This window comes from Triticum aestivum, chromosome 2A (assembly GCF_018294505.1).
Source record: "Triticum aestivum cultivar Chinese Spring chromosome 2A, IWGSC CS RefSeq v2.1, whole genome shotgun sequence".
Lineage (NCBI taxonomy): Eukaryota > Viridiplantae > Streptophyta > Magnoliopsida > Poales > Poaceae > Triticum > Triticum aestivum.
The window spans coordinates 375,670,737-375,684,471 of NC_057797.1; positions in this window are offsets into that span (position 1 = coordinate 375,670,737).

The following is a 13,735-nucleotide window of genomic DNA, read 5'->3' on the forward strand; positions in this document are numbered from 1 at the left end:
TCACACAAGCACGCATGCAAAATTACGGTGCGTTTGGAGACTCGATGCATTTACTATCATTTTCTCTGTGAAAATATGGAGAAAAGGTCTCCCGACATGATGCAACTTCCGTTCGTACTCCGATTCCATTGAAATTTGGTGTGGGAGACAGTGGGGGTCACTCACACACGCATGCAAAAGTTGGGTGCGTTTCGTCCATGTTGACATGTAGTTGTAGTACAAACCTCAGTTATCGGTGTGGGGGGACAGGCATCCACTACGTCTTCCCTTTCGTAATGTCATGAAACGTCGCCATTTTTTTAACACGCTATAGTGTGCAACACAAGAACGCATGCAAAATTTCGTTGCTTTCGGACACTCGATGCATTTACTATCATTTTCTCCGTGAAAATATGGAGAAAATGTCTCCCGACGTGACGCAACTTCCGTTCGTACTCCGATTCTGTTGAAATTTGGCGTGGGAGACGGTGGGGCTCACTCACACGTGCCTGAAAAAGTTGGGTGCTTTTCGTCCATGTTGACATGTAGTTGCAGTAGAAACCTCAGGTATCGGTTCGGGGGGACGGGCATCCACTAGGTGTTCCCATTCGCAAAGTCATGAAACGTCACCATTTTTTACGCACGTTACAGTGTGCCACACAAGCACACATGCAAAATTACGGTGCGTTTGGAGACTCAATGCATTTACTATCATTTTCTCCGTGAAAATAGGGAGAAAAGGGTCTCCCGACATGACGCAACTTCTGTTCGTACTCCGATTCCATTGAAATTTGGTGTGGGAGATAGTGGGGGTCACTCACACACGCATGCAAAAGTTGGGTGCGTTTCGTCCATCTTGACATGTAGTTGCAGTACAAACCTCAGGTATCGGATTGGGGGGACGGGCATCCACTAGGTCTTCCCTTTCGCAATGTCATGAAACGTCGCCATTTTTTTAACACGCTATAGTGTGCAACACAAGCACGCATGCAAAATTTCGTTGCGTTTGGACACTCGATGCCTTTACTATCATTTTATTTGTGAAAATATGGAGAAAAGGCCTCCTGACATGATGCAACTTCCGTTCGTACTCCAATTCCATTGAAATTTGACGTGGGAGATGAAGGGGATTGTCACATCCCTAGCTTCTGGTAATGCTCTAGGCTAGCTTCATGTGTGCATCATGTTTAAATTCTGAAATTTGAACTGAGGGAAATTGGAAGCCTCAAAATCCTAAATAAAAGAGGGGCAAGAAACCCTAAAATTGCAATCAGTAAATCCAAAATGCCCTAGAAATAGCTCTGACAATTTTGGCAAGAGTTATAAATCAAACCAAAATTTTGGGACATTTCTAAGGAATTATTGGGCTCTGATTTTAAATCAATATTTTATTTGAATTTGGAGTTATATTCATAATATATAATGAATATATTTTCAAATGACCTGAGATATTTTTGTTACATGTGGAGAAGTCCATTAAGTGACTTAAAAATATCCAGGGGAGTTTTGGCACTGTTTTCAAACTTTGTTTGAATTAAAATTCAGTGCCAATTAAATAAAACAGAACAAAATTAGAAAACAGTAAATAAAAACAGAGAGAGGGAGAGAAGGCCACCTGGGCCACTTACCTGGCGCCGCTTACCTGTCCAGCCCAGCCGGCCCAGCTCCTTCCGCTGGCCCAGCCCACCGCCGCCTCCCTCCCCTGTCGCCTTCCTCCTCTGCCAGGAGGACGGGCACGCGCCCGGCGCGCGCGGCCACGCGCCCCGGCCACCTCCTCCCTGCTTCGGCCACCTCCTGCCTCCCTGCTTGCCTCCACTACTCCCTGGAGATGCCACGCGGCCCCCACGAACTCTCTCACTCTCCCGTATCTCTCCCTCCGTCCCTATCCCCCTCTGCTCTCTCTCTCTCACGATCGACCACGAGCACCCGAGAGCACCGACGAGCTCCACCACGGCCAGTGTCCACCCCTCGCCTCGGCGATGCTTCCAGAGGAACCGCCGCGCCTTCCTCTTTGTCTCCACCAACTCACGTGACGCCGGGAGCCCTGCATCGCCGCCCACGTCGCCGTTCCCCTCCTCGGCCACCGGAAATCGCCGCCGTTCGATTCGCCGCCGACAGGACGTCCCCGAGCCCACTTAGCGTCTCGTCCGACCCCCCGTGAGCTCCTCTTCTCTTCCCCTCACTCCCCGCACCTGATTTCATCCCCTAGCTCCTTCTTCCACCACGGCCGAAGCTCGCCGCCGCCGTGCCTCGTCGCCGTCGTGGCCAGAGCCATTGGAGCTCCCACCTGAGTGCACCATCGTGCTCAGACCGTCTCCACAAGCCCGTAGCACGCCCCAGCTCGCCTTCCTGTGCCCCCTAGCTCTCGCTCGCGTCTCGCCCGAACTCCGGCCGCCGCCGCGAGCTCACCTCCGGCGAACTCCGTCCACCCCCGCACCTCACGTTGGTTCCCCTAGATGCGCGCGGGCACGGGCTATCCTCTGGTGCCCCTGGCGCGTCGATCTGTCGTCTCTGGCGCAACTCCGGCGAGCCACCGCCGCTCTGATCGTCGCCGTCGTCCAACCGCCGGCGCATCTGACGTGAACCGTCATTAGCAGCTAATCCCCCCCCATTAACACACTAACAGACACTGACAGCGGGCCCGTAGCGGGTCAAAGCCCGAGTCAACACGGGATTAGCCCATGTGTCACTGACGTGTGGACCCCACACGTCAGGTTTGACCCGAGCCGGGCCTTGTTGACTCGCTGACGTCATGCTGGCGTCAGGCTGACGCAATTAAATCATTTCTGGATTTAATTTAATTCTGAAATTCCAGAAAATGCCTAAAACTTCTAAAATTTATAGAAATTCAACCGTAGCTCCAAATTAAATAATTTATATATGAAAAATTATCAGAAAAATTCAAGGAATCCATCTGTACCATTTTCATGCATGTTAGAACAACTTATAGCTGCTGTTTAGCACAAATAAATTAAATGGCATTTGAATAATCACATATGGAGTTTGAATTTGAATTTTATATTCAAACCAACTTCATTTAATCTGTTGCTAGTTGCATTAGCTCAAAACACATTCATATTGCCATGTCATGAGCATGCATCATATTGTGCATTGCATTGATTGTGTCTTTCCTCAGTTGCCGGTGATTGCCCCCTTTCGATAGACGTGATACCGATGATGTGATCGTTGACACTGATGAAGACTCAATGTTATCTTCAGAAGTGCCAGGCAAGCAAAACCCCCTTGTTCATTCCAATAAAATCCCACTCTCTCGCTCCTGCTCTCTTTTAATGCATTAGGACAACACCGATTCAACTGTTACATGCTGCGGTAGTTGAACCCCTTTATCCTCTGCATGACCTGTCATTGCCACAGTAAATAGATGAAACCCACTAGCATGAGTAGGAGTTGTTTGAGCCCTGTTGTGCCTACTCATCCATATTTGTTTGTCATGCCTGCTACTGCTTAGAGTTGAGTCAGGTCTGATTCATCGGGGATGAATCAGAGGCATGTGAACATGTCCTACTGTGTGTGAGCTAAGCGTGTGAACACGATTTGGTAAAGGTAGCGGTGAGAGGCCATGTAGGAGTACATGGTGGGTTGTCTCATTGAAGCCGTCCTCAGGAACTAAGTTCTGTGTTTGTGATCCATGATTCAGCTACTACCATACATTGGGCCCTGAAATATGACCCCGCTCGACTTCTTATTCACCCTTGTCCTCTGTCCAGGAGTTGCAAGTAGTTTCTGGTGTTTGTAGCTTACTGGAGGCCATGGACAGCGCTGACCGTAGGGGTGGGCTGTGATGCGGTAGGTACGTGGCCGGGTGTACCGAATACCCGTTAGGTATCTCGGGAACCCTGTTCACATCGTTCGGGGCCGTATGGGAAACCTCGGCCGGACTCCCTGCGGATGGAACCCGAATAGGCGATAAACCTGGACTAGAGACTTGAGTGTTTAGGTAGGTCGTGGTCTACACCCACGTCGGCTTTCGCTTGAAGTCTGCCGAGCACATGTCGTGTGCAGACGCTAAGTGGTGGAAACATGTATGAAGAAGTACACCCCTGCAGGGTTAATATGATCTATTCGAATAGCCGTGTCCGCGGAAAAGGACTTCTGGGTTGCTTATATCAGTTCATAGACAAGTGAAAGTGGATACTCTAAAATACGCAAGATAAGCGTGAGTGCTATGAATGGCGTTCTCGTAGGGAGACGGGAGCGGATCCATAGTGGTGTATTGATATGGTGAATATGTGGACTCGTGTGCGCCACCTTAAAAGAGTTACACTGCAGTCGTAGTTTAGGATAGCCACCAAGTCAAAGCTGGCTTGCTGCAGTTAAACTTCACCACCCCCCTTTGTTGATAATGATGCATATGTAGTTAGTTCTGATGTAAGTCTTGCTGGGTACATTTGTACTCACGTTGCTTAATTTATGTTTTTGCAGAGAGACTTCGGTCTCACTAGTAGTTCCGCGTGGACTTCGACGTTTAGCTTGTTACCTCAGCTACGATCTTGTGCCTCGGCAGGATTTGGTAGATAGTCAGGCTTCTCAGCCTTTTTCATTTATAGATGTCTGTACTCAGACATGGTAGCTTCCGCTTGTGCTTTGTTTTGTATGCTCTGAATGTTGGGTCATGAGACCCATGTTTGTAATATCTCGCTCCTCGGAGCCTATTGAATAAATTACTTGAGTCGTAGAGTCATGTTGTGATGCCATGTTGTATTTGCACATATCGAGCATATTGTGTGTATGTTATTGAAATGCTTGGTATGTGTGGGATCTGACCATCTAGTTGTTTATCTTTAGTAGCCTCTCTTACGGGGAAATGTCTCCTAGTGTTTCCACCGAGCCATGGTAGCTTGCTACTGCTCTGGAACACTTAGGCTGGCCGGCATGTGTCCTTCTTCGTTCCTGTGTCTGTCCCTTCGGGGAAATGTCACGCATTGAGTACCGGAGTCCTGTTAGCCCGCTACAGCCCGGTTTACTGGAGTCCTGCTAGCCCAGTGCTACAGCCCGGACCCACTTGCTGATGACCGACACGTTCAAAGCTGGGTCATGGATGCCTGTCCCTGTAAGTCTGTGCCACTTTGGGTTTACGACTAGTCATGTCAGCTCGGGCTCCTTATCATATGGATGCTAGCGACACTATCATATACGTGAGCCAAAAGGCGCAAACGGTCCCGGGCAAAGGTAAGGCGACACCCGTGGGGATACCGTGCGTGAGGCCGCAAAGTGATATGAGGTGTTACCGGCTAGATCGATGTGACATCGAGTCGGGGTCCTGACAGCGTTGGTATCAGAGCTTGACTGCCTGTAGGATTACCAAGCCAAACTGGTCGAAGTTGAGTCTAGAAATTCTTTAGTTATATAAGGGAATTGATTGTGGGATGGAACGTAAGGCTCTTTTTATTCCTTATACCTCATGGCCTTCTGATCTGAGTCATCATCTTCTCTTCTACGGGGATTAAGAACTAGGCTATCTCTTCTTTCTATCAGGATCACGTGTTACTAATCCGTAGACTTATAAGATTGTTGGGTTTAAGTCTCAGTTCAGTTCCTACTACTTCCGTATGTAAATTGTTGATCTCGAAACCTTGATATCGTGCTTCTGAGTGGTTATGCCACCATTTTTGTGAATGTCTCAAATCCTTTCTGAGCATTTACAGCCGTTATGTTGTCCGAGTCATTCCAGATTTCTAAATAGTCTGATGCATTTGCAAAATCCTTTCCCTCTGGTTTCGATGTTCCTTTATGCCAGCTCAATCACACTAATTGTTGAGTTGAGGTATTCTATTGCCTTGACATTATGTTGGAGTTACTATTATGACCCTAGGTGTCTCAGGGGATCATCTAGTAGTCTAGCCATGATTTATGTTCTAGTGTGATGACTCTGGCCGTCATTATCGAAAGCATCCCGTGATACCATTTAGTAGTAGGTATTCTATCCCTGGGTTTTGAACCCGAGATTCACCCTACTTGCTTCATGCTGATAGCAATTGCTAGTTCCTTTAGGTTATTAGTAACCTTTGCATTAGTCCATGAAGTCCGTGGTATCTTCTTCTTCCAAATACCATGAACTACTTATGGCAGAAGTTCCTCGTTGAACTGAAATATCACCACAGGATTATTCTTGATGAGTTCTCCATTATATATTGTGGCTCTGTCAGTTCTACCTTTCTGCATGGGTTATCCGGAAGAAATATGTTGAATTTCGTTCGACATGCTAATCTATGCATCCACAACTCAGAAAATTATATGTTCCTTTGAGTTGTTCTCTTTAGTTGCATTCTGACCCTCGTCTATCAATTGATAGTCAAGTTTATGTGTGCATTCGTTCATCGATGCCTATTACTCTTGTGGTCCGTCAAGCCATTCCATTCAGAATGACTAGGAGAAACAAACTCCAGTACCTCTTCCATATCCAGGATTGGGTCAAAGAAGTTGTGCTTCACAGATCAAATGCCAATCCAGCTTTTGCTCTGTTCCACCCTGGAGTGTTACCATCTTTATATTAAGATTATCATGGGAATGGCACACCATCCTATGAATTCTTGATTTAGTGATACTCTCGCTGTCATTACTCATTCCTCGGTTTCGTGTTGTCGTAACCGGAATGCCGACAAGTGAGTCGTGGTGTGTGAAATCAATACTCCCAGCAACCTCGTTGCTTGGTAGCTAAAGGATAATAATTTCATTCTTAGCGTGTTGGTTTTTGAATCATCCTTCTAAGACTGATCGTGCTACCTAGTCCTTATTTCCTGGTGCACTCTTTGATTGATGAGTAGGATTTTGTCAAGTCCTCGCTCATTTGATCATATCATCTTGCCCTGAAAAGCAAGATTGTTCTCGAGCTTAGTAACATATCGGTGGTTCGTGATTTCCGAAGATCTTCTCGGAAGTATTACCAGGTTGTCACCTGACCGCTATGTTGAGCTCGTGATCAAGTTGGTTTCTTGTGAACCACCTTCTCTCCAAGAATTGGTGTTAGATATCCCTGAGCTAGTTGGTTAAGCTAAACGACAACTTGGAGGGTTGGAAGATAAAAGCTTGCCTGACTTAGTTCGTTCCAAAGGGATATTCTTGTGTAGTGTGTGTTGAAGGAAGATGATATCTTCATCGATTGGTCCCTATGATCAGTTGCTGGACCTATTGTCTTATCAATCCTTTGATTTGAGTGTGGCTATCGTCAAATCAAGTCAGAACCAACGATGTTCGTAATGTTGTCTTACTCGTGGTTGATCCCTCGAGCATACAACATTATATCTTTTGGGTCTGACCAATGCTATCACCGTGTTCACACGATGGTGGAAGTCCAGTGATATGGAAATTCCGATGAGTTGTTGTTGAGCCCATTGACAACATCCTTACCTTCTCCATGATGTTGTTGAACATTAAGTTAGTGTTGGAAACTTTTGAAAGCATTTTCTTCATGCTAGCTCATGAAGTACTTGTTTGATGAAAGGAGTGACTTCCTTTGATTCACGTGCATTTTGATGTAAGTTGCCGTCGTGAATTCGAGAAAGTTTGTTTTTGCTCCTTTGGAATCATCCCAAGTCAGTCATGCACGTGCAAAGAATTCTGTGGTCTATTAGACTGATCATCTTCATTCCATATGATTATCCTAGCACACCAAGCCACTGATTGAGTTGTTCAAAGATAAAGGAGTCTGTCCAAGGTGAACTCTTTGGACTTCCACACGTGGAGACTTCGATGTCATTAATGATGGTTCCCCCTCTTGAACTCGGTAGTGTTTTATTATAAGACTACTTGTGGTCATGCTTGTCTTGGACATTGTGTTCACATGTTGTAGCAGAACCAGCTCATGTTTTGGAGTTTACTATCGTAGTTCATTCCCCGAGAATCTCGCAACGTCATCTCGTCGATTTGTGTTGCAAACTTTCATTTTTCTTCCTAGACTCGATGAGTCTGGAATATCCTGACACCAACCAGATCTGAATCTCAGGCAGATATGATGGTTTGGAACATTTCCCAAGAACTATAATATTGGTCCCTCGATAACCGGTAAAGTGGATGTCGTGGCCAACACACCCAGCCGGAAGACCTATTATTGTAGTATCTTGTTTGAGGAAGTTGGCCACCTCTCCATAAGGATTTCGTAGGATTTACCTCCGTAACTGTTCCTTATGGATTCTATTGCTCCCGAAGTCCGACCTTTACTTGATGTTCTAGTTATCAAACCATATCTATGAATGGGTTACACTAGCACGTCAAGGAGAACATTAGAAGCGGGGTGCTAAATGTCTCTCGGTCGATCATCCAGATTTTGTTTCCTTGGCCTCGCTAGGGTGAAATCTGAGTTGATGTTATCTTCCTATGCATCTGCATTGTCCATCGTTGTTCATCATGGTGGTATGTTGTGTTGCCAGGATCCTTGACACGGATGTTGGTAAAACCTTGATGAATATGGAAATGCTCAAGTTCTTGAGAGCACGCACAAGCGCTAGGTGTTATCATCGGCACTAACTGGGATTCCTCTCAGTTTCCTCGGCAATGCTATGATCCTTTCAAACAGTGAATTCACTCTCTATGGTTGGGTCCTTCCCCAGTTACCAGAATCATTCCCAGCATTTGCATTTTGTTCCCAGCTTGCACCGCCAATGTGCCATTCTACCATGGGTCCCATCGATTTCCGGTGATAAGCAAATTCATCCATTACGTTGTCTTCAACAAGGTAATCCACATCATCCAAGTCCGAGTATGCTATTCTACCGACCCCCTCCAAACGATCGCTTGAGAATTGCCTTAGGCTGGTATAAAGGTTTTCAATGATCTCTGAATCAAAGGTAATTCTTTTTGCCACTTAAGAAAATAATCTACGAATCACCCTCCTCCAGGATGTTTCGTTGTGGTATCATAGCAACTCAACTCCTCGCTACGTTGACAATCGTTTACCACCTTCTTAAGTGTGGAATTGTTGTCCACCTAGTGCACCTTCGTCATCCGTCTCCTTCCACCCCTCTGGATGTGTGCTCATGTCTCAACCCGAGAGATGGTCCTATGTCTCGCTCCGTGAGTTGTTCGATCTTTGAGAAGATCGACCCTGCTAGAGTCCCCTTCTTTCCTCCATGTCATGTTGACAGGATTTCTCAAGGCAAGACTTCAAGACAATGATGGTGAATGAATCAACGTTCAACTGAAGTGCACCCTGGATCGTGAAGATTATACTAGTTTGCGTTACCCCTTCACCTTACCCTACGCTTGAATCTCGAGATGAGATTCTTGTTTAGTGGGGGTGAGTTGTCACATCCCTAGCTTCTGGTAATGCTCTAGGCTAGCTTCATGTGTGCATCATGTTTAAATTCTGAAATTTGAACTGAGGGAAATTGGAAGCCTCAAAATCCTAAATAAAAGAGGGGCAAGAAACCCTAAAATTGCAATCAGTAAATCCAAAATGCCCTAGAAATAGCTCTGACAATTTTGGCAAGAGTTATAAATCAAACCAAAATTTTGGGACATTTCTAAGGAATTATTGGGCTCTGATTTTAAATCAATATTTTATTTGAATTTGGAGTTATATTCATAATATATAATGAATATATTTTCAAATGACCTGAGATATTTTTGTTACATGTGGAGAAGTCCATTAAGTGACTTAAAAATATCCAGGGGAGTTTTGGCACTGTTTTCAAACTTTGTTTGAATTAAAATTCAGTGCCAATTAAATAAAACAGAACAAAATTAGAAAATAGTAAATGAAAACAGAGAGAGGGAGAGAAGGCCACCTGGGCCACTTACCTGGCGCCGCTTACCTGTCCAGCCCAGCCGGCCCAGCTCCTTCCGCTGGCCCAGCCCACCGCCGCCTCCCTCCCCTGTCGCCTTCCTCCTCTGCCAGGAGGACGGGCACGCGCCCGGCGCGCGCGGCCACGCGCCCCGGCCACCTCCTCCCTGCTTCGGCCACCTCCTGCCTCCCTGCTTGCCTCCACTACTCCCTGGAGATGCCACGCGGCCCCCACGAACTCTCTCACTCTCCCGTATCTCTCCCTCCGTCCCTATCCCCCTCTGCTCTCTCTCTCTCTCACGATCGACCACGAGCACCCGAGAGCACCGACGAGCTCCACCACGGCCAGTGTCCACCCCTCGCCTCGGCGATGCTTCCAGAGGAACCGCCGCGCCTTCCTCTTCGTCTCCACCAACTCACGTGACGCCGGGAGCCCTGCATCTCCGCCCACGTCGCCGTTCCCCTCCTCGGCCACCGGAAATCGCCGCCGTTCGATTCGCCACCGACAGGACGTCCCCGAGCCCACTTAGCATCTCGTCCGACCCCCCGTGAGCTCCTCTTCTCTTCCCCTCACTCCCCGCACCTGATTTCGTCCCCTAGCTCCTTCTTCCACCACGGCCGAAGCTCGCCGCCGCCGTGCCTCGTCGCCGTCGTGGCCAGAGCCATTGGAGCTCCCACCTGAGTGCACCATCGTGCTCAGACCGTCTCCACAAGCCCGTAGCACGCCCCAGCTCGCCTTCCTGTGCCCCCTAGCTCTCGCTCGCGTCTCGCCCGAACTCCGGCCGCCGCCGCGAGCTTGCCTCCGGCGAACTCCATCCACCCCCGCACCTCACGTTGGTTCCCCTAGATGCGCGCGGGCACGGGCTATCCTCTGGTGCCCCTGGCGCGTCGATCCGTCGTCTCTGGCGCAACTCCGGCAAGCCACCGCCGCTCTGATCGTCACCGTCGTCCAACCGCCGGCGCATCTGACGTGAACCGTCATTAGCAGCTAATCCCCCCCCATTAACACACTAACAGACACTGACAGCGGGCCCGTAGCGGGTCAAAGCCCGAGTCAACACGGGATTAGCCCCTGTGTCACTGACGTGTGGACCCCACACGTCAGGTTTGACCCGAGCCGGGCCTTGTTGACTCGCTGACGTCATGCTGGCGTCAGGCTGACGCAATTAAATCATTTCTGGATTTAATTTAATTCTGAAATTCCAGAAAATGCCTAAAACTTCTAAAATTCATAGAAATTCAACCGTAGCTCCAAATTAAATAATTTATATATGAAAAATTATCAGAAAAATTCAAGGAATCCATCTGTACCATTTTCATGCATGTTAGAACAACTTATAGCTGCTGTTTAGCACAAATCAATTAAATGGCATTTGAATAATCACATATGGAGTTTGAATTTGAATTTTATATTCAAACCAACTTCATTTAATCTGTTGCTAGTTGCATTAGCTCAAAACACATTCATATTGCCATGTCATGAGCATGCATCATATTGTGCATTGCATTGATTGTGTCTTTCCTCAGTTGTCGGTGATTGCCCCCTTTCGATAGACGTGATACCGATGATGTGATCGTTGACACTGATGAAGACTCAATGTTATCTTCAGAAGTGCCAGGCAAGCAAAACCCCCTTGTTCATTCCGATAAAATCCCACTCTCTCGCTCCTGCTCTCTTTTAATGCATTAGGACAACACCGATTCAACTGTTACATGCTGCGGTAGTTGAACCCCTTTATCCTCTGCATGACCTGTCATTGCCACAGTAAATAGATGAAACCCACTAGCATGAGTAGGAGTTGTTTGAGCCCTGTTGTGCCTACTCATCCATGTTTATTTGTCATGCCTGCTACTGCTTAGAGTTGAGTCAGGTCTGATTCATCGGGGATGAATCAGAGGCGTGTGAACATGTCCTACTGTGTGTGAGCTAAGCGTGTGAACACGATTTGGTAAAGGTAGCGGTGAGAGGCCATGTAGGAGTACATGGTGGGTTGTCTCATTGAAGCCGTCCTCAGGAACTGAGTTCTGTGTTTGTGATCCATGATTCAGCTACTACCATACATTGGGCCCTGAAATATGACCCCGCTCGACTTCTTATTCACCCTTGTCCTCTGTCCAGGAGTTGCAAGTAGTTTCTGGTGTTTGTAGCTTACTGGAGGCCGTGGACAGCGCTGACCGTAGGGGTGGGCTGTGATGCGGTAGGTACGTGGCCGGGTGTACCGAATACCCGTTAGGTATCTCGGGAACCCTGTTCACATCGTTCGGGGCCGTATGGGAAACCTCGGCCGGACTCCCTGCGGATGGAACCCGAATAGGCGATAAACCTGGACTAGAGACTTGAGTGTTTAGGTAGGTCGTGGTCTACACCCACGTCGGCTTTCGCTTGAAGTCTGCCGAGCACATGTCGTGTGCAGACGCTAAGTGGTGGAAACATGTATGAAGAAGTACACCCCTGCAGGGTTAATATGATCTATTCGAATAGCCGTGTCCGCGGAAAAGGACTTCTGGGTTGCTTATATCAGTTCATAGACAAGTGAAAGTGGATACTCTAAAATACGCAAGATAAGCGTGAGTGCTATGAATGGCGTTCTCGTAGGGAGACGGGAGCGGATCCATAGTGGTGTATTGATATGGTGAATATGTGGACTCGTGTGCGCCACCTTAAAAGAGTTACACTGCAGTCGTAGTTTAGGATAGCCACCGAGTCAAAGCTGGCTTGCTGCAGTTAAACTTCACCACCCCCCTTTGTTGATAATGATGCATATGTAGTTAGTTCTGATGTAAGTCTTGCTGGGTACATTTGTACTCACGTTGCTTAATTTATGTTTTTGCAGAGAGACTTCGGTCTCACTAGTAGTTCCGCGTGGACTTCGACGTTTAGCTTGTTACCTCAGCTACGATCTTGTGCCTCGGCAGGATTTGGTAGATAGTCAGGCTTCTCAGCCTTTTTCATTTATAGATGTCTGTACTCAGACATGGTAGCTTCCGCTTGTGCTTTGTTTTGTATGCTCTGAATGTTGGGTCATGAGACCCATGTTTGTAATATCTCGCTCCTCGGAGCCTATTGAATAAATTACTTGAGTCGTAGAGTCATGTTGTGATGCCATGTTGTATTTGCACATATCGAGCATATTGTGTGTATGTTATTGAAATGCTTGGTATGTGTGGGATCTGACCATCTAGTTGTTTATCTTTAGTAGCCTCTCTTACGGGGAAATGTCTCCTAGTGTTTCCACCGAGCCATGGTAGCTTGCTACTGCTCTGGAACACTTAGGCTGGCCGGCATGTGTCCTTCTTCGTTCCTGTGTCTGTCCCTTCGGGGAAATGTCACGCATTGAGTACCGGAGTCCTGTTAGCCCGCTACAGCCCGGTTTACCGGAGTCCTGCTAGCCCAGTGCTACAGCCCGGACCCACTTGCTGATGACCGACACGTTCGAAGCTGGGTCATGGATGCCTGTCCCTGTAAGTCTGTGCCACTTTGGGTTTACGACTAGTCATGTCAGCCCGGGCTCCTTATCATATGGATGCTAGCGACACTATCATATACGTGAGCCAAAAGGCGCAAACGGTCCCGGGCAAAGGTAAAGCGACACTCGTGGGGATACCGTGCGTGAGGCCGCAAAGTGATATGAGGTGTTACCGGCTAGATCGATGTGACATCGAGTCGGGGTCCTGACAGGGATCACTCACACGCGCATGCAAAACTTGGGTGCGTTTCGTCCATGTTCACATGTAGTTGCAGTACAAACCTCACGTATCGGTTTGGGGGGACGGGCATCCACTAGGTGTTCCTTTTTGCAAAGTCATGAAACTTCACCATTTTTCACACGCTAGAGTGTACCGCACAAGCACGCATGCAAAACTTCGGTGCGTTTGGACACTCGATGCATTTACTATCATTTTCTCCGTGAAAATAGGGAGAACAGGTCTCCCGACATGACGCAACTTCCATTCGTACTCCGATTCCGTTGAAATTTGGGGTGGGAGACGGTGGGGGTCACTCACACGCGCATGCAA